At 34.0% G+C, this 20,129-nt stretch overlaps 1 long non-coding RNA gene across 1 annotated transcript; it reads right to left on the minus strand.

Annotated features, from left to right (window-relative positions):
• Positions 1-891: 891 nt before the first annotated feature.
• On the minus strand, positions 892-2,773 carry LOC145048251 (uncharacterized). The gene is made up of 3 exons (XR_013682783.1): positions 2,721-2,773; positions 2,347-2,453; positions 892-935 (listed from the first exon to the last, which is right to left on the minus strand). It is a non-coding gene; the product is annotated as an uncharacterized LOC145048251 (long non-coding RNA).
• Between the last annotated feature and the right edge of the window lie 17,356 nt (positions 2,774-20,129).

Below are 20,129 nucleotides of genomic sequence, written 5' to 3' on the forward strand. Positions count from 1 at the left end.
TGGAGGCTTTGTTGCAAAGTGAACGACCAAGTCATCTACAAGAAACATGACTAAAACTTCCAAAATTTTCTATGTACCCATATCCCTGTTCTTTTAAAGTTTCCAGAATGCTTAGAATGCTCTCCTTGCTCTGTTATTTAAAGTGTCAGGGGAAAAACATCACAAAGTAGTAGAAAGTAACTATATTTATTGAACAGTATCATGTAAACTTGTATGAAGTACATATAGTCATATATACATGCAAGATTCTAAACAGTACCTCTTTAACGGAATGGTGTTATTTTTGTAATCCAATAATACAAAATGGAACCTGAAATTCAATTGACATTATTGTTCTTCCTTTCTTGGACAATTCAGCACACTGTAAACAGGAATGGTGTTATTTTTGTAATCCAATAATACAAATTATACAAATTATATCATCCATGTATTATTATTATTATTATTATTATTATTCTTATTATTATTATTATTATTATTATTATTATTATTATTATCATTATTATTATTATTATAACCCATATAAAAATTATTATTATAATCATTATTATTGAAAGTGAGATAGCAAACCTGATTTGATTCTGAGAACAAATAGAGAAGGATGAAGCAGATGTAATGTGTATGGTTGTTGGGATATGTGTATATATAAATTCAGATAAGTTAAATAAAATTAAAAAATCCAAAAGAATCAGATGATAAACCTTTGTAATTGTTGGGGAATATTTTCTAGAAGGATGCGCAGAGCGACGACTTATAGTCTCGGATAACTCCAAGGATACTGAAAGCTGGAACAGATGAACCAAACGAGTTAAAAGACGTAAATACCCTTGTACTGATGTCAATGGAACAAAAAATGCAAGTTATACTTGTTATGTTAGTACCTCAAGACATCTTCTAGTTTCTTCCTCGTGGAAAAAGGTAAGAGTTCCACCTATCTGTGATCAGAAATCCACAGGGGTATATAAGTAATTCAACCAAAGAAAGGATATGGATTAAGGAAAATAAGATGGTTTGAGATTTATTTTTTTTACCATATCACCAAAGTAATAAGTTGATTCAGGGGTATATAAGTAACCTCAAAACAAGATCCGGCCTTATCCTTTTTCTCTTTAGATTCAAATCCAGAAAACAGTGGACCATGGTACTTTCTGGAAGGGTCCAGATCTTTTGTTTGAGGTAAGTTCCCTGGTTGTGAAGTCAATCTAGATTGGACAGTTTCAGGGACAACATCAAGTCCTGATGCATCTGCCTTACCCTTGTACGTTACACCCTCATTTACCTCCTGTTCCTGTTTAGGAGGAAATGCAATAATTCTTTGCTCTTCTTTTGCAGGGGGAGGAACCGATGGAGTTTCCTTTATTTTAGGCGTGGCTTGTGCATTAGTTGATGCTTTATCCTCATACGCTTCTCTTTTAATGGTGTTCATTCCAGTAGACATAGTCACATCTTCAAGATCCTTGTTATTGGACTCCACAGGGCTTCTAACTGAAGCTCTATCATGGTTAGCTTGTATTGGTTCAAGCTAACCATGTTAAAACTACAGCAGGGAAGCCACCTATTACAACTGTACTTCAAGAGGAGGTGGGGCAATAGTTTGTACTGGTTCATGAGGCAAAGTTCTATCTCCTTTCTGCCATCAAGTCAAATCCATAAGTCCACCCAAAAAAAGAGAGAATTGTACCCAAAAAAAGTAGCATGAAATTTAATCATAAATACTATTAATAGTAGTTTTAACAATGAAAATAGGTTGAATGGGTAACGATGTATGTATGAATAAAGTGCCATACTGAATGAACCGTCGGAAAATGAGTAAATGAACATATTAGCCTATATAGAAATGATGGTAAATAACAGATGACTTTATTTAAGAACAGCTATAAATCAGATTTTACTTTCTATAAATAACAATACAGATGAAAATATATTTAATTACAATAAGATTAGCAACTTAGATTGATCATGAAATTTAATCATAAATACTATTAATAGTAGTTTTAACCGGACAAAGTAGTTACGAATTGTTTTGATTGTGAATAAATTTCAACTCTAACAAATATGTTAACCTAAGAAGGTTTTACACTAGTTTTGATCTTAAGAAGCTATTAGACTTCAGTTTTCAAATCCAACTATAAGAAAAATATCGTTAAAATAATGTAAAACCTTCTTAGGCCACCATGAAGGGAGAACATGAGAGGAGTTGTCTAGAGGAAAAAAAGGGGGGGGGGGTGTAAATGTAAATAGCTAAACAAGTAGTGCCCAAATACATTAAGCGAAGTTTTTTGCTTAACCCAGTAAGCTATTCTGTCTAAATTAAGTCAAAAAACAATTACAAAGGTTTATTTTTACCATATCACCAAAGTAATAAGTTGATTCAGGTTTTGTGGGTGAGAATCTTAGTAGAACTTGGTCATCAAGCCTAATGTTGTATGATCTTCCTCGAATCACACCTTCTGCTGCAACAAACGTTTGTGGAAACTTAATTTTTAAGGTATAACACAAGGGTAAAATGGTCATTTATGCAACAACAACATTTTAGTTTTTCCACAACCATGGTAACAGGTAAAAAATGATGCATCTTTCGAGCATATGTTAATGCTATACTCTAAAATGAAACAACAATGAAAATTTTTTGGGAAAAAGCAAAAAGTCATTGAACAAATATTTAAACCAAATTAGATTGTTTTAAAAAGTGTAAAAGAATAAGAAACAGTATTACTTACATGCAACAGGTTCAAGAGTTCTTGAGCCAGTTGAGACTCTCAATTCATCATTCATAGGGGGAGATTTTGGGATTTTTCGCTGCTCATTTGGAACATTTAAGTTATCTGTTCAAGTGTCCCTGCAGTTAAATTTGAAAATAGCTCTCCACCCCTGTTTACAACATCCACCATTCCCTGTGGGACATCTGGCAAAGCCTGATCAATGCAAATAGGTTTACAAATTACAACACAAGATATATTATTAAGTCAATAAGTCAAACAGAAACAACAATAGCCAAACCTGTTGTAAAGGAAGTCTATGATCACTAGGGAGTGAACGAATTGACATATCCAACACTGAACTAATGGCAGACTATGAGCTAAGCACTTGATCTAAGGTGGATCAATCTTATCATCTTTGAATTTAATTAAAAGATTCCTTGAGATTCCATAGGAAGATTTTATCTGCACAACAAATTCATAATGTTTGGTTAGTATAATAATAAGAGCAGAAAGTGTAACAGTTTGAAGTCGCTTTTTTATGATTACCTCCTACCTCCCCTGATGCTTCTTCCCCATCCGTCTACTGTTTGGTTAGTAACAAGAACCCCTAATCAAATATAATATAAAGATGACCTGAATCAAAGTAGCTTTGGGGAAACACTCCACCACCATCAAGAAGGAAACCCCACCGCTAGGTCGGTATTGGTATTACCTGATTTAGGGTGAGTAAGCAGCAAAGAAGAAGAGGTGTCGATTAAAGGGGATGTAAGAGTGGAAAGCGTCATTGGGAGAAACTCCACCGGCCACAAGGAAAACCCACCACCAAGTCTTCCATCTCAATGTGATGTCAGGCTGACTGGAAGCAAGCAAGAAGGCAACTTTCATCAGCAAACGATGTTGTTTCGTGAATCACACTATCACGTGAGGCTGATGTAAGCTTGAGAGGAGTTAAGAATGCAAGCATCCACTTACCGATGATGCTGATTATCCAGACTGGCCTTGGAAAACGACATCAATGAGGGTGAAGGGAACGCATAAAGAAACCCCTGTGAGAGACAAAACAATAGTCGATTTGAAGCATCCGACAAATGAAATTGAAAGGTACAATCGCTACACTCTTTTTTTGTTCGTGTCACCACACATCAACATAGAGAAATCGAGAACCCTTGTGGGTTTGATCTGTTCAAAAGACGGGATCAGAGATTTTTGGCGATATTGCGATTTTGTTGCGGGAGAAAAGAGGAGTGGTGATGAAATTAGGGTTTTTTTGGGTATTAGAGTGAGAGAGATATAAAGAGAGATAGAAAAGAAAAAAGGAAATAAGGTAGAGGATAACAATGGCGGCCTTTCAAACTTTTGGGATTTTCGTTTCCCCCCAGCTGCAAAATTAAAGAACGCGCCTTTCATTAAGAAAATATAAAGCGACATTTCTAGATGACGCCCATTTTTAAATAAGTGCCCTCCGTGTTTTTAATTTTTTTTGTTGGACATTAATTTTAGGGCACGCACAAAAGTGCGCCCTTTATCCTTCAAATTTTAGAAGAGATGACATTATTTTTAGAGCGCCCACTTTTGCGTATAGTAAATCACCGCGTGTCATTGTTTGCGCGTTGTAAAAGGCTGTTTTTCTAGTAGTGAAATTTGGTAATTATTCATATTTAATAAATCTTCAAATTTGAAAAATGAAAAATCAAGGAAACCCTAAATTCGTTGGGCTCACGTCGTGAGCATCAAGTTCTAACATCGTAATCATGAATCAATGGCTCTCAATCATTCTTCTTTCATTCAATTTCAAACAAGTTTTTATAGAAAATATGGATCTAGGGTGAATGTAATCATGAACCAATGGCTCTGGTACAACTACTAAGTTTTCTACGCATTAAATACATTCTACACTAGGTAGCAAAAAAATTGAAACTAAGATATACCTAAGTGTACATGCAACCTATGGATCTATGGTTTCATGATAATTACATCTACCATATGAAAACATAAAACATAAAGAAGAAAAACATACCTCTTTTGTATCCCTCGATTTCTATGGTTGAGATCTTGATCCTCCATGAAGTTTCTTGGATGAGAGGACCCAAACCAAAATCCATCTAATGGTATCTAACCCACTGATACCAAAGAGTGGAATAAAAATAACTAGGAGAAGGGACAATTTCACAAACCCTAGGAGGGTTAGAAATCGTCCTTATGGGAGGAGGAAGAAGAGGCAAAACTTCAAGCCAAGAATGAGCAATGAAAAATGAATCTTTAAGGACCTATTTATAGCCTTGGATGCTGTAACACCTCGAATCCTAGATGAGAAACTTAAGAGTTATAATTCACTTTGGAGGACCTACTCGACAAGTTGATTGGTCTCGACTCATCGTGTAGGGCTGAGCTGGCTACGAGAGTTATGAAGCCTACTAGTCGAGTCGAAGGGCTGGACTCGACGAGTTGAGTCTGTAATGAGAAAACCCTAATTCTAGGGCCTACACCCTATTTAAAGGCCCTTAAGCCCTCATTTCTACTTCCTTGATCATTTAGACATATTGAGAGAAACCCTAAACGAGCTAGAGACACTTATGAGAGAGAAAGAGGCTAAGAGAGTGTACCTTGGTGGAATATTTGAAGAAGCTTGAGGAGCAAAAGGCTTGGAACAAGATGACCTTGGATCCAACACGTACACTGTGGTAGCAACTATCTAGAGGTACAAAGTCACCACCTTGCTCACAATTTTTATTAGATCTCTTTCTTGAGAGTTTTAGGGCTTTATCCCATCCATCTTTTGGTTTGGAGTTGTTGAACTAGTCATGGAAGTTGAGACTATAGATCTGAGCTATATGAGTCCCTATGAGCCCAAAGATTCAAGCTTTATTAAGCTTTGGGAAAGTCTTCAAGCATAAAGACCTCTATGGAGCTTGTTTTAGCATTTTAAGCCTATATGTCATGCATGAACATAAAGCTTGCAACTTTACATGATGTTTCAGCCTTAGGAGGCTAGATATAGAGTATGAGACCTTATTTTTTTCCAAAATCATCTGAATTAGCAAATGGACTAAGCGACTCAATGAGTTGGTGAGCCAAATCAACGAGTCGGTTAGGGTTTACCCGATGGCTTGGACGCGTGACAGACTTGGAAAGTTGATGAGACAACTTGATGAGTTAAAAGGATTTTACCCGTCTTTGGATTAAGAGTGGACTCGACGAGTTGATGAGACAACTCGACGAGTAGGTAGGGTTTTCCTGATCTTTTGGACGCTGCATGGACCCGACGAGTTGGCTAGCAACTCGAAAAGTAGACTCGGGTTTCACGATTTACTGAGTTCCAAGGGACTTGACGAGTTCATGAGCTGTACTCAGTAAGTTGAGACAAAATGGACTATTGACTTTAGTGTTAACCTCTATTGACTTTTTGAGTTGGGCCAGTTTTGATTGTTGACTTCCATTGACTTTAAGGTTTTGATCAATTGGAGATTTTGGAGGCCATGGAGGGGCGAAGAATTAGACCAGAAGCTCGAGTGTGGGATACATTGCTTACTTTGCAAGGTGAGTGTTCTCACTATACATACCTGAGTGGTGCTACTGAGTGACCAGAGGGTCTTATTTGAGTTATGTGATATTATGCATTTTGTATTTGTGATATATGCTATATTATTCTATGTTTTACTTAGTATTATTCTGAGTAGGACTGGAGGGTCCAAACTGAGTTGTGACACCGGAGGGTCTTCACTGAGACACATGACCGGAGGGTCCATACCGAGCCGTGAGACCGGAGGGTCCTCACCGAGACGCATGACCGGAGGGTCCATACCGAGCTATAGCCATCCGAGGCTTAATATTTATGTATGTGGTATATTGTGGAACTCACCTTCATGCTTACAGGGTTGTGTAATATGTATTTCAGGTACTTTTCAGGATGGCGGAAAGGCGCTGGCTTGAATGTACACACGAGATGAAGTTCTGTTTTGAGGATTCTAGATTTTGTTCAAACAATTATTAATATATGTTTTTGATAATTTGACGTTTTGGGAATTCTTTGAATGTGTTAATGTGATTTATGTGATTTTAAAATGAAAATTTTATTTCAAAATTTACGATGTTACAGATGCCTTCTAGTTTTCTATCCTCAAGCCCATGTGAGATGGATAACCCTAAGAACGAAATTCCCTTTATCGTAAGGGAATTTTCGTTCGCTACCCTTCTTCTTAGGGTTTTGAATATTCCTGATCAACAAACTATTGATTAATTGGATATTCAACCCTTTACTAATTAAACTGTTAATTATTTCTCATAATATATTTCTAGTTAGTTTCTAATCAATTATTATGCATAATAATTAATAAACCAATTTCTCTTTATTCTACACAAGTTTGGGTCTTGAGGGAAACCCAAAAGGACCATGTTATTATTATAAATATTAACAATAGTTAATGAAATTGGACACTCTTTCCAACATATCTAGGGTGCCAATGCATAGACACCATAAGACAACCCCTCGTCAGAGAAGTGTCTTAAAACCTGACAAGAGACACAACAACAATGTCACCACTTGGTATCGTACGCTGGTCGTTGCGAACACCTAACCCTGGAAATAGCATTAAGAAGATGAAGCAACATTTAGACATGAGTAGGCCCAGTAAGGGCCAGAGTATGGTCAGCGTTGACCGGTGGAAGAAGTACCTCCACTAAAGGTATTTCTCGATGTTGACAGTTGTCTTGGAACCAACCCCTCAAGACCATCTTAAAAGGGATAATCCTCTTGTGACCTGCAACTGAAACACAAAGTAACATAATCAGTGAAATCGGCACAATCACCGGCCTAAATACATAAATAAATACAAACAAAAGAAACCAAAAGATAAGAGGGGGGGGGGGGAGCCACTTACCATTTTTCTCAACGAAGAACCGAGGCATCGCTCCATGCGCCTTCCAGGCGACACTCATACTAACGACAACTAGTATATAGTCTTCCCAGTCCTCCCTATTAAAATAAATGGTCTTCGGCATGTTAGGCACAATTTTGTTGGCTCGCCACAGGGCATGTATCCGATCAGTAAAGTTGGTATTACGAGGATATCCATATCCAACGAAATCACAGTTCACCCATAACTATTTATCTTGCCAATTATTTTCGGGGCCTTTTGATTTATGATGAATGCATGCATGCCCCACCATTGAGAGAATGTGTGCATGCCGGACTGGGTCGATGAGTTGAAGAAATACTTAAAAGCCCAAAATTAGGTAAGCACACCCAAGTCTCGACATGCCATTTCAAAGCCAACTATCTTGTTGATAGCGTTGGGAGTTAGATCGTCGACGGATAATGCATACTGACACATGATTTTGTCAAAGAAATCGGTCGTTGGTAGTCGGAGCCCCACTTTAAAGATTGGTATGGGGACTCCGACTTTTCCTTCCGGCGGATGGGTTATAATAGCTCATTTTGAGGTACTCCATCCGATGCTTCGGAAGGAAATATAATCATTCCTGCAGATTTGCAAACTCACTTTGAGAGGGCACAATCTCGGTATCCAGAGAGTCCATTATCCGCTGGTAACAAAGGAAAAGAAAGAAGCAAAGAAGAAGTTGAAGCAGTTGAAGAACATAAGAGTAAAGAAAAGAAAACGTCTCCGATATATATATATATATATATATATATATATATATATATATATGTATGTATGTATATATATGTATATATATATATATATATATAGATATATGTATGTATGTATGTATGTATATATATATATATATGTATGTATGTATGTATGTATGTGTATATATATATATATATATATATATATATATATATATATATATATTGTTGTGATATGTCTTCGAGCTTAACGTCGTCTATGGCGATTTTCCGTGAGTTAAGCCTGAGAATTACAACAAAGAAAGAGCCGGCGTTAGTCGTCGTCCCGGAGGGGATCCCGAAACGAGACTCCAACAGTCTAGTCAGTAGTTGTATAAGATAATTATGCTTTAATTTGAGATGGTGAGAGAGACGATCCCTTCTTCTAGAGAAAAATGGTCCTTTTATACCTGTTGTCCGGGGAACATGTCTATGAAAATACTTTTTGTCTCATTTAGATCGATAGGATGTGGGGGCGTCCTATTGGTTGGTCGTGCACCACTAGTGACTATCTGCTATTGGTGTAGAGTCCCCATACCATTGGATGGGTTATAATAGCTCTATTCGACCTCCACCAGTAATCCAACCCTGATTGATGTGTTAGTTGCATTTAAAAAGTTCTTGGGTCCTCAAAGGGGACATGTGAATGACATTGGGTGCAAACCTTCTTCCACAATGAGTTCTAGTGTCCACTTTGAGTGACACTCACAATCACAACCATCACAACAAACTCATATATTTATTATAGTAGATTGGAATTTAAAACTTTGGTACTTTGCTTCGTTTTAAGGACTTAATGCATTTGTTATGAATTTAATAGTTTGATAGTTTGTTAAATTTTTAAAAATTATGCACTTGTTATGAATTTCGTAGTTTGGTAGTTTCCTAAATTTTTAAGGACTTAATGCATTTTGTTTTTGAATTTGCAAGCTGATAGTTTGTTAACCTGTTTAGGACTTAATGCAATTGTGACCTAATTGTTAAGTACTAATTTGGTTTTTCTTATTTTGTTGTTTTAACTTATGTACTTATTGTGGAGGCGGATGCTAATGCTTTTCTTAAAAAACCGATGTTTGTAGCTACAATGTGAATATGATTGAATCTATTACTATCCAAATTAACCACATACCCCAAAATGATAAGGAGGAGAGCGATAAAGACGATGCTCATAAAAAAACGAGTAGTTTTTCTAGTTTTATATAACCAAAAAGTTAAAAAAATATATGATGGATTTTATAGTATTTCTTTTCCTTATGGGCTGAAACAAGCTTTGCATGCCTGGTATCAACAGTTTCGTGTGTATCTCTCCAAGCTTGGTTTCCTTAGCAAAAAGTCTAATTACTCATTCTTCACCTTCCATCATGGTCCTGACACGATCTACCTACTTCTCTATGCAAATGACATCATTCTCACCGCTTCCTCTCATCTCTAGAGTCATTACTCAACTCTATTATGAATTTCCCATGTCTGATCTCGCGTCGCTTTCCTTCTTTCTTGGTATTGTTGCCACCCGTAGTGCTTCCGATCACTTTCTTTCAAAATCTGCCTTTGTTTAAGAGATTCTCTCCCATGCTGACATGACTACATGCAATTTCTGATCCCACCCTTTATCACAGTGTTGTTGGTACTCTCCAATACTTAACGTTTACACATCTTGATATCGCATATGCTATGCAACAAGTCTGTCTCTTTATGCATGACCCACGTGTTCCGCATTTTCATGCTTTAAAGCGTATCTTATGATCCCTACGTGCTGACACATGGTTTTTATATCTTTCCGTCAACTATTAATCGATTGATCTCCTATTTTGATGCTGATTGGGTCAGTTGTCCCACTACTCGCCAGTCCACTTTCGGGTTCTGTATTTATCTCAGCGATAATCTCATCTCTTGGTCCCCCAAACGATAACATGTCATCTCTTTTCTAGTGTCGAAGCTGATTATTGGGAAGAGGGGGGGGGGGGGGGTAGCCAAATTAGTTTTTGAAACTACTTGGCTTCAAAATCTTCTCCTTAAGTTATCATGTCCGCTATCTTGTGACACTATTGTCTTTTGTGACAATGCAAGTGCTATGTGAAATGTGACTTACATTTTGTTAGGGAACATGTTGTGATTGGTCATCTGCGAGTTTTGCATGTCCCATCGCATATCAATATGCATATATATATATATATATATATATATATATATATATATATATATATATATATATATATATATATATATATATATATATATATCCACAAAGGGTTTACCTACTCACTTGTTTGATTTTAGAAATAGCTTGAACGTTCGGGATCCCCGCTCACACTACGGGGGCGTGATAAAAAGTTGATAGGTTATTTATATATTTCTTGTATATTATAGGGACCTTTGTGTAATATATATATATATATATATATATATATATATATATATATATATATATATATATATATATATATATATATATATATATATATATATATATATATATATTGTTCTAATGCACGTAACCTTAATTATGGGGTTTCACACCAATTCACAATATATATTTAATTCAATTTCCTGTATATATTATTATTATTTTCTACATTTATATAAATAATTAATCGGTATGTAATTTTTTGTAAAAAGGCATTAGTTAGCGAAGATCTGTTTCAGCGCCAACGAATCATTAGCGATGACTATCAATAGTAATGATACCAATAGCAACGTCGTCTTGTGGGTATTAGCTACTAAAAATTGTAGGGACTATATAACCTTCTGCAACGACATTTGTTGCTCTCTTCTTTACTTTGTAGTGAGAGCCAATAAATAAATATAGATACTTAGCATCTAACCCATAAATTCTTTAACTTTTGAGTTACTTCACGATTTATCTTGTAATTAAAGTTAATTCATAAGTTTGCTTAATATACCACTATTTTCTAAACAAAAAATATATACAACCCCCTCAGCAATGCATCACAGTGAAGTAGAACTCCCATAAAAATAAAGAAAAATCAATAGAGGTATTGGGATATAAAAATAAATAAAGAAAAATCAATAGAGGTATTGGGATATAAGTGGTAGCTCCACTTTGACACGGATATCCTCTATTTGAATTGAAGGCAACTCCATGCCATGCACTTTACAAGACAAACAAGTGGTGTTGACTTAGATAGGGCTTTTCCTTTGACCTTTTTCTTGATGTTGATGCACCATGGAATATGTTAATATTATTAGCTTCTTTCAAAAGTTACATGCTTCCCCCAACAATCATTCTCTTTGCTTTGTTTCTTTCTCTTTACCAATATTACAATTTATAATATGTACTTATACTCCAAATGGTTACAAAGCTACTTTACATTCCTTGAAACTTGAGTCCCATTCTTTCTTACGATTCAACCCCACCATATGTCATATAATATTCTCGTTGCATCAACCGTGTATTTTCTTGAAAAGATGAGTGATATCGGTACTACCATGAACAAAGGACTTCAAATTGACATATTCTAGGATCTTTTGCAAGAAAGGCATTTCATTGTTTCTTTTGAATGTACAACACTTAAAACATGGGTATGGATGAATATGATATATATATATTTTATATAAAAAGTTGGTTTAATATAGATCAAAGAATAACTAATTTGATTTGGGTGTCAAGTTAAAATTTTGTTTTTACCTAGACAAACTATCATTTTTTAGTAAAAAGGTTTACTTGGAGGTGGGATGCAGTTTACAAGTTGCTCCAAATATATTTTGGTCTTGGAAAATACCATTAAAATACATAAATTTCATTAATGTTTTTTATAATAACTCAATAATCGAAAGAAAATTAGTTATTCTAACTTCTAAATATAACATTTTTTATTACAAAATCCATATATTAAAAAAAAATTCTTTTTGGTTTTTGAAACGCAAAATTATTAATGATATCTTCAAAATCGATATCATCTAATATATCAGTAATAAAGTTTGTAATTGTTTTTTTGGCTTCTTTAAAAGATAGTCCATAAACGGTCGTCCCTATCATATCCATTGAGACCGAGTATTTATATAATTGAAAACCTATCATATCCATTGAGACCGAGTATTTATATAATTGAAAACCAAGTAAATTAAATGTCTAGATTTTATTTAGGTATATATCATATAAAGATTGCATCAAGTATAGTAATTCTAGGTATATATCATATAAAGATTCCATCGAGTATAGTAATTCGTAGTCAACACATCCATTACACCATTCAGTGACCACATGTATTTGTTTTCCTTTTCCTTTTTTTTTTTTTTTTTTTTTTGTCATACAAGTAGTGATCATATTCATACGTATATGTCTATGAATATGATGTCATCATAAAGGCAGGGAAATAAGAAACTTTATGAACAAGCTGAGATTGGGCCATAAGAGGGGGGCATGTCTTATGCAATGATAATAGCTGCCTATTTGATGTGGCGATTCTAAGCAAAAGTCCAAATCAAACACCATAAAAAGGAGGGTTCTTATGGAGGTGACTTTAGACACAATTAAGATTGGTCAGAGTGCTCTCTCTCTCTCTCTCTCTCTCATATTCAAATGCATGTTCTATTGTTTGTATATGCAAGTAATTGTTGCACATGTAGTGTGTAGTTTTGAGATGATTATGACACTTAGTGCTTACGAGCTAACTAAGCAATCAAACAATATTAGTCACACATGTAATTTGGTGAAGTTTTCTTTCCCTTCTTTTGGGTTTCTTATGTTTGCTTTTCATGTATACGATATGAAAATTACCAAAGCTTAAAATATAACAATTATTGTCTTATTTAACAGTAGTTTTGTTTTCAATATCCATGTTTGCTAAAATATGAATAGACCTAATTATAGAAACCACTAAATGACAGAAGAATACTTTATTTCTTTAATTTAATTATAAAATAAAGAAAATAGAGAAAATATCTCCAAAATTAGGGTGATCATGGTGCACTTCAGGTGTAATTTTTGGCTGAAAACTACAACTTCAGTGTTTGAAGTTTAGAAGCCACGCGGTTCAACTTTTTCTTCTTCTTCTTCTTTTTTTATTCTAACGATAGTGGTGTCTTGGAAAGCAAATTTTCCCTGTAATTTGAAATTTGAAGATCAATAAAAAATGATTTTACTAACATTTAACATATGTAACTTATTTATCTGTTTTGGTTTAATTATTTATATAAACAATACATGTTTTCTTAATAACACATATATACAACGAGTTTTGATATTAATCACACAGCTAAAAAAACGAAGAAATTAACGGAAATGTTTGCATATACTACTACACAAATACCCTTTAATGACATGCAATGTGTATCATAAAACACTCAGACGACATGCAGTGCGTATCAAGGAAGACTCTGTCATAACGAAAGATAACACACATTTGCAGGTCGTATACTTACGATGTACATTTACGACGCAAATTCACGACACACATTTAAAAGAAACCCCTTTCACAAAGGAAGACAACATACCCTTGCATGTCATAACCTTATGATGCACGTTTACAACTTACATTGTGTATCATTAAATCCACTGTCATAAATGAAGATGACACGTATTTTGTCACACCCCTGAACCAGACGGCGGAAACGTCCGGGGGTTGTTGTGACTTAATTGAATACCAGCACAATGATTATACATGAATCATAACATCATTCATCACCATGCATTGAAATATTACAATTGATACTATTTACATTCAGTACATTGTTTTAAATATTAAAATTCCATAACATAAACCGTTCGATAATTAATCTAAGCAAAACGCCATGATATAACTTGATACATTTTCTTCCGTTTACCTGTTACTTGATAATCCAAGTTATTTTAAAAACGATCAACATATGAAATGTTGGTGAGTTCATAAGTAATGTTATGGAAAATGATTTTTGTGAAGTTTGAAAACCCAGAAAATCCGATATTTTCTGAGTAGAGTATTGTTTATAAAAAGGTGTGAAGATCCGTAAATATGCTTGTCGATTTTCAAAACTTGAATAATTGTTGAACTTTGTATACTTCACATAAGTTAAAATGTTGAACGCCCCGGGAAAACCCAATGTTTTCCCAATATATAAAATTACATGTCTTGTTTATTGTTATACCGATACGACGATTGTTTTTGATTATCCAGGTGACATTGGATTAACTAAGGGTTGTGAGTTGTTACAATCACGCATCATTGAAAATGACTATTTTATAACTACAAATTATGAACGATCCTTGAGGCATCGTCCATACTACTCACATAATCTAACCACCCTGACTTCTCTTGTTTAACGACACGAATCTGCTTACTCGGTTTCTCATAGCCCTATAACCGAGGAGAAAGGAGGGTAAGAAGTCTCCTTTATTTCCATAAGTCATTCAAGGCTATCGGGAATGCGAAAGGCACTTTTAGTCCTTTATATAAAAGAATTTCCATTTTAGTCCTTAAACCAATTTTTCTTGACACTTTAGTATCAAAACTTATTGAAAAGACATTTTCAACCTAGAATTACTTTATAAACATGTTAAGTCCTTCAAAAATGATGTTTTCTCGGTTAGAACCCCCACTTTCGCAACTTTTACAATTTTGGCCCAAAATAGGAAATTTTTACATTTTTGATCCTTTTTGAATTTGAAAAACATTTTTGACCTTTGAAATGATTTTAATACACTTTAAATCCCCTGTTTTACAAAAAACTTCCTTTTCAGCCCCTCAAACTTAAAAATCTCGCATATTGAGGCTTATTGGGCCGAAAAGCCCAAGTTTAGCCCATTAAGTGTAAAATTTACATTTGTAGTCCTTCAAAAATGTTTTGTTTCAGAAAAACTATTATAGAAACTTTTTGGACTCTTTTGACCCTCCAGAAACTATAACATGTCGGTTTGGGCACTTAGTTTTTGCATTTTTAACAATTTAAGCCCAAAAATGGGTTTTATGTCCAAGCATGTTCATCCTAACCATATGAGTTATTTTTCTTGACTTGATTAGGGTAAGATAGTTTATGTTATGTTTATTTCCTTCCCTAGGTCTTAGATCTCGGTTTTAACATACTTTTTGGATAACATTTTCATCACAACACATGATATCACACACAAACATGCATCAAATCACACATAGCATACATTTACAATTAGATCTACATATTTACTTGTATTCTCCACCATAAAAACTCATAAAACCGAAAAGAAAGGGGGTATGCAACTCACCTTGGGTGTGGTTTCGATTTTGGAAGGAAAACATGAGAAGAATTCGATCCTAGCAACCTTTCTTGAAAAATCTTGAACTTGGATGCTTCTAAGGTGCTAGATCATAAGTTTGAATGAATTAAGAGATGATTTTTGAATGAAATGAAATGGGTAGCTTATGGATCAAAGCAATATCTTACCTTGGATGATGATTTTTATGGAAGAAATCCCTTGAACACCTCTTGGATCTCGAAAATATGGAGGAGAAATGAGAGAGTTTCTTGAGAGAATTGTAAGTGAAATGTGTGTGTGTGTGCGTGTGCTTGGATTCGGCCGAGAGCAAGAGATAGGGAGAAGAAGAGAATGAGATTTCATGGAAAGATGAGAATGCATGGATGTTTGAAGTGTAATACTTAGATATCCTCCATACAAAGATGATGTGTCATGCAAGAAGTCAACTCCTCCTTCTTTGGTTGGGCTTGGGCCGAGAATGGAGAGAGAAGAGAGAGTTTTTGGGCCTTAAAGGCTTAAGCCCAATTTCATGGTTATGTTGAGTGATTTTTGGTCCTAATAAATATAAGTGTGATTTTTATGACCTATTAGGGCTAAATTAGGTGAATTATGGCCCAATATGGTTCATTTTCAATAATTTATTTCATTCTAGGCCCAATCTGCCCCAAAATATTAAAATAAATGGAAGTGGGTCCAATTAGAGCCCATTTAAGAGTTCTAAGCCCAAGATAATCAAATTGGAAGCTTATTGGTCCATTGGACCCAATAAGGAAGTGCTAGTCCAAAATGGACGTAAACAAGAACTTCTAGGGTTTCCAATTGCTTGTTGACTATTTGCAATGCTTGTATGAGGTGTTTGATTGAAATTTTGTTGTCATAGAGTAAGCATCATGCATGTTTTCATGTTTTTGATCATAATTGACATAAGTGTTGTAGTTACAAGGAACAAAATTTTCTAGTTGTGACATATTTGCATGTCATAAACTTCAACTACCATTGACGATACACATTTACGACGTGCATTTACGATACACATTTACAACGTGAATACACATAATAAAAAAAAAATATATACCAAAACATTCAATTTCATCTAAAAGTCAAACAAGTTAACAATCATTACATGTCAAACAACACTACATGTCAAACGAGGATGCTACCTAGCATTTCACAAAGTTAAGAAAAACATTGTACACCACATGTCAAAAGACCATGCTACCTAACATTTAACTGTTAACAAATATTGTTTGTGGATACAAAATATCACCGATAAATGAAGCCTATAACAAACTTCGATCATTCTTCACAGATTTCATCGATATCATCAGCTGTGTACTCAATTTCCCCACCCCTGATCTGAGAAAAAATTTGCATATTGTTTCTATTATATGAAAATTCATATTAACATATTCTTTAACACTGAGTTGCTATATTTAATAAATAAACATAAAATGTAAGTTCTTCTTTCTTAATAGAGCATTGTAATATGAAATGAATGAAAGCACATTGTTATTTTTCCATAGAACCTAATATTTCAATTATAATTGTTATAGTAGGATGCCATAAAATGATCATTTTTCAATTCCTTGCCTATTAAATTAAATTGGTGAAAGTAGAATGCTATTTCCTTACATTATCTTTGACAACACTTAAATTCCTCCTCAGTTATCTCCTTCATAAACTTTAACATGTAGTAGCCACATTCGGTAGATCCAGACTGAATTGGATACTATACAAATATATATAATTGATTATTGCAATATTCATCCAAAAAATAAAGTTAAAGTTGCAATTTCAATAAGGAATTAAGTGATGACCGTAACATTAACCCAGTTTAGTTTAACCATCTTGTTGGATCGTAGTGTACAAAACCATTTCCCTATAGAAAACATTAACAAATAAGTATTTATTGCATTCACATCAAATGTTTTGATAATTTATATTACTTACAAATCAACAATTTGCTTCAACTGCATATTGAAATTGCTAGAACTCAAGGAATCAAGATAATAGCAAGTATCCGATTTCATGTCTATCAACCCAACATTAATGTATTCTACACAAACCACAAATGAAATTAAATCAAATAACATAATTGCAATCATCTTCAAAATAAAAAGGTATTTATTGTATTCAACATCAAATGGCAATATCAAACCCGTGATTGTAGGGAATAGGATGATGTCATTGTCCTTTCTAGTAGACAACTGATCTGCAACACCTCTACTTGCATCATCAATATTTTTAGATTTCCCTTTATGCGTACTTAGCGAGATCACAACTGGGTTCTCAAAGCAAAATCCATGATCTCTTTCTAGCGGGCCATACTTGATTTTATTAAACAAAACCATGTTATCATACAAAAATTAAATTGATTAAAAAAGATTTTGTTTTAAGAACAGTTATTTAAATTAAATTTCTTGCACTTACATCATATAAGACACAATGATAACATCGGTCAGCTCATCTAATGTAAGATGTGCTTCAAAATCATCCCAAGTTAAGTACGTGTAGCTATCGAACCCAAAAAGATCCTTCTCACACTGCACTTTTATAAAATCAACCTTGGTAACTTGTGATGGATTTTAAGCATAACATGCCATCCTATGTGTACATGCAACCCTTTTTGAAGATCTACATTTTATCTAATTGAACATGCAATAATAAACAATAAAGTATAAACCCTAGATCCCTAGTGTATAATCAAACTTCACATAATAAGGTTATAATACATACCTTTAAGATTGTTATTGTAAACAATATTGAATCCTTGCTTGAAAGAACTTTGTTAGCAAGCGGCACAAGTGTCGCGCCTCTAATGGTTTACAAATAAACTCAAGCAACCAAGGAATGCTATATATATATATATATATATATATATATATATATATATATATATATAGAGAGAGAGAGAGAGAGAGATAGGAGTAGATCAAAATTTTGGCCAAGACACTTAGAATGAAGGTTTAGCTGAAATTTAAACCTAAGGAGTGTTTATATAGGTGTTAGGAAGGTAATGGATAAGGCAGGTGTATCCAAGATAACCCTAATCCCTTAACTTCATCCCTAAGACATCCAAGACACCATTAGAACCCAAGGAAACCCTAGGAACATCTAGAATTCATTCCTCCCACCATAGGGAGGTTCTAGAATTGCCCAATGCTCAACTATTTAACATTGTCACGTTTAGTCCATGTAGTCTTAATTAATTCCTTTAATCCCAAAATTAATTCCAACCTAATTTTTGCTTAAATATTAATTAAATCTATGATTTCTAATTAATATATTATTTCCATAATACATTAATAAATTATTTATTTTGATTTCTTATCAATTTATTAACCAAGAAATAAATTAATAAATCATTCTTCTCTCTCTAACAATCATCCTATTCAATTGTCAGGTTTGAAGGCAACCCAAAAGGAGTATGCTACCATCAATTAAAGTATTTAACAACTATAGTTATAAGCTTAAACACCTAATCCAACAGTCTCCCACTTGGATAAGTCTAATAACTATGGTTGCAGGTATAACTTCAAATTTTGATTAGCAAATTATAGCTACCAAAATCCGCTGTTGAACTTTGACCTAGTCAGTAACGTGTCCTTTGATAATTGAGCAAACATTTGTCCATTCTACAAGATATCGTATGAACATGAGACATGGATTATCTTCATTCTTTCCATCCAAGATTTATTTCAAGATTTCTGATTTATGGCGACCGATATCAGACTACTAATTGAACACACAATTCAGTCCATACTTGACCAAGTGCTTCAGATGTCACCATCAAATCATTGAGGGGCCTACAAATATCGCTTTTCCTGTTAAGAAAAAGGAACAGATAAAATTTGACTTATATGGTTGTACTATTTACTCATCAAATCATGCACAACAATACGTTTTATAACATCAAGTCACTGATGCATTTACGTATTAACAATGCACAACTGACTCATGAACAACAACTCATATATATATATATATATATATATATATATATATATATATATATATATATATATATATATATATATATATTGGTTTCAAGAATATAAGATATTATCATCTTAAAATTACTCGTGATAAAATCCATGAAGCAATTCTCTGAGCGTGGGTTTATCAAATACTTAAAATCCCCATTTTTAAGTATTCATGAATATTGCAACAATCCTCATAGATAATCTACAATTCAATTCACGACAGTCTTAATTCCCTACTTTCTTCCAAAAGTACGAGCGACTGTGGTTGTTTGAATAATCCAATTATCCGGGAAGTAAAACATTCGAAGTGAAACATAATAATAACCTAATTAACTATGGTCTCAAAACTATTGAATATAAATAAAACACCTATTATTTAATCACCATATTATTTAGACTTTATTAATTGTATAATGTTTCGATTAATCAACTAAATACTTGAATTAAACCATAGTCATGCCATGTAATAAACATGCATACTATGTTTTTCTATGGTCATTCCTTTGTGATCAAATCAGTTCGACATAATTCCAATGATGCTCATATCGCAATTCCAAATCCTTACTACAAGTGTAAGAATTCCAAATTCTTGTCACCACTAAATGAGTTAGAGTCTAACCTTACATGCAATATCCCTTTTGTGATGACGT

Source organism: Lactuca saligna, chromosome 5, assembly GCF_052625555.1.
Source record: "Lactuca saligna cultivar CGN05327 chromosome 5, ASM5262555v1, whole genome shotgun sequence".
NCBI lineage: Eukaryota > Viridiplantae > Streptophyta > Magnoliopsida > Asterales > Asteraceae > Lactuca > Lactuca saligna.